This window comes from Sorex araneus, chromosome 6, assembly GCF_027595985.1.
Source record: "Sorex araneus isolate mSorAra2 chromosome 6, mSorAra2.pri, whole genome shotgun sequence".
Lineage (NCBI taxonomy): Eukaryota > Metazoa > Chordata > Mammalia > Eulipotyphla > Soricidae > Sorex > Sorex araneus.
Genome location: NC_073307.1, coordinates 92,073,314 through 92,076,238, shown reverse-complemented (window position 1 = coordinate 92,076,238; position 2,925 = coordinate 92,073,314).

Sequence of the window (2,925 nt, the reverse complement as noted above, 5' to 3'; positions counted from 1 at the left end):
GGGTAAGGTCCCGGGGTGAGCCCTCTGCGTTGCTGGCTCAGGATAGCTCAAAACTGCTTTTCCAGGTGCAATAATGGATGTTTAAAATCGCTGCACAAGGAAGCGTCAAGGCCCGTTTTAAAACCCATCACGGTACCGTCCCTGCCTGCTAGCTCTTCCCTGGAGCCCCAGGGGAAGCGGAACCCCTTTACTTGGGAGGCGGGGGGCCCCCAGGTTCTGCATCTCGCCAGGGCCAGGGGTGGGGGGGGCAGGGAGCCTTGCAGGCAGCACAGCCCAGGTCCCCGCGTTTCCCACCCCTCACCCCCAACCCCTGCCCAGAGATGCTGCCAAAGCGCTTTGAACCATCACTGAAGGCTCTGCCTTCCTCTCCTCACCTCTTCCTCGCTCACTCCGCTCTTCCTCTTTCTCTCTCTCTCCATTTACTGGTTCATTTACTGCTCAATCTGTGATTAATTAAAACAATTTAAATAACTGTGCTGATGCGAAATTCACTTACAGCCACCTCCGCTGCGCCTGGCTGCGTGAGCACCAGGGAGGCGCGCGCGCGCACGGACCGCCAGGGGGCGCTGCTGCCCCAGGTATGACGGCGCCCGGGCGGTGCTGGCGTGGGGGGGGCGCTGATTCCCCGGGCGGGAAAGGGTTAAAAGGCCCAGGTCACCGTATCCTCCTCCACTGGGCCCCCGCCCGACCCTCTGCGCGGCCAGAGCGCTCAAGTGGACACGAGAGTGTCAGGGACGCGAAGCCCTTTCTCCCGCCCCGCCCACTGGCCTAGGCGCCAGGGTTTGTTTGCAAGAGGGGAAGCTGAGGCTCAGGGTCCCGTGCGTGTGTGTGGTGTGTGTGGTGTGTGTGGTGTGTGGTGTGTGTGTGTGGTGTGTGTGTGTGTATGTGGTGTGTGTGTGTGGGGTGTGTGTGTGTGTGTGTGTGTGGTGTGTATGGTGTGTGTGTGGTGTGTGTGTGTGTGGTATGTGGTGTGTGTGTGTGTATGTGTGTGTATGTGTGTGTGAGATCTGGAAATCGGCCTCTGACCTCTCCTGTCGCGGGGAGAGGTCCAGGGCAAAGGTGCCGGATCAGCACCGGGTTGAACAGTATCACCCTCCCCCCCAAAGTCAAGACCAAACCCCTCCAAACCCGGTTTGGGGAGTCAGAGCTTTCGCAAGTTCGATTTGGTAATTTTGTGAGTCAGGACTGGCTGAAGGGGGCGCTCCTGGCACCTGTGAGGGGAGATTAAAGAAGTGACAGGCACCCTCCCCCCCCAACATAGCAAAGGCCCCCTCACCATGGTGTGTTAGCAGGTACCAAATGGCAATAGTGCCAAGGCCTTTCGGCTTATCTTTAAAGATTTAAAATGTTAAAAAACTTTTTCATTGAATCACTGTGAGATAGACCCTTACAAAGCTGTTCACGATTGGATTCCAGTCATACAGTATTCCAACACCCATCCCTCCGCCAGTGTACACTTCCCAGCACCAGCATCCCCTGGTTCCCTCCCATCACCCCCCCACCCCCTGCCTACAGGTGGCAGGTGCTCTTCTCTCTCTCTCTCTCTCTCTCTCTCTCTCTCTCTCTCTCTCTCTCTCTCTCTCTCTCTCTCTCTCTCTTTCTCTTCATTTGGGCATTGTGGTTTGCCATATTGATACTGAAAGGTTATCAGGAATATCCCTTTACCTACTTTTTTATTTTTAATTTTTTTATTAGTCACTGTGATGCAAAAAAAAAATAAAAACAAAAAACAAAAAACAAAAAAAAGAGAGTCACTGTGATGCACAGTTACAAACTTATGAATTTTGGTGTTACAGTGATTGTTTACCCATCCCTCCACCAGTGCCCACTCACCTCCACCAATGATCCCAGTATCCCTCTCCCCACCCCCCCCATCCCCCACCACCGCACCCTGCCTCTGTGGCAGGGCATTCCCCTTTTGTTCTCTCTCCCTTTGGGTGTTGTAGCCTGCAATAGAGGTACCGAGTGGCCTTCATGTTCGGTCTATAGTCTACTTTCAGCTTGCATCTTCCAACCCGAATGGGTCCTCCCGACATCCTCTCCTTGGTGTTCCCTTCTCTATCTGAGCTGCCTTTTTCCCCGGCATGTGAGGCCAGTTTCTTTTATCTACTTTTAACCCTCAGATCTTGTCCAGGGTGATCATTCCCAGCTATTATTGTCATAGCGGTCTCTTCTCTATCTTACTTACCCTCAGTCCCACACACACATGTGGTTAGTTCCAGCCACTGACCAGTCCCTCTAACCCGTGTTTTCCCTGGCCATAGATATTAGTCTTCTACTATATATATACATATACATATTTTATATACCACAAATGATGATTTGATTTGCTGTCTCGTTTGCCAGGGCATCAAAGATCAGATGGGCCGTCATGTAATGCAATTCAGAGATGACCGCTGGACTAGAGCTGTTACCGACTGGATTCCACGGGATGTCAGAAGACCTCGTGGCCGCCCACAACTAGATGGTCAGATTTCTCCGTCAAATCTCTGAATGAACGATTTGAGGCTCTTCCTGTTCCTGGAGCAAGCAGGTATCATTGGGCTGCACTAGCTCTCGACAGGGACAAATGGAGACGTTACTGGTGCCTGCTCGAGCAAATCGAAGATCAATGGGACTACAAGTGATACAAGTGATACCACAAATGAATGCAGTAATTCTATATTTGTCCCTCTTCTTCTGACTCATTTCACTCAGCATGATACTCTTCATGTTCATCCATTTATAGGCAAGTTTCATGACTTCATTTTTCCTAACAGCTGCATAGTATTCCATTGTGTAGATGTGCTGTAGTTTCATTATCCATTTGTCTGCTCTTGGGCACTTGGGTTGTTTCCAGGTTCTGGCTATGGTGAATAGTCTTTCGGCTTACCTTACCGACCTGTGTGCTCCTAGGGGCCAAGTCATACTTGGCCCCCAATAGAG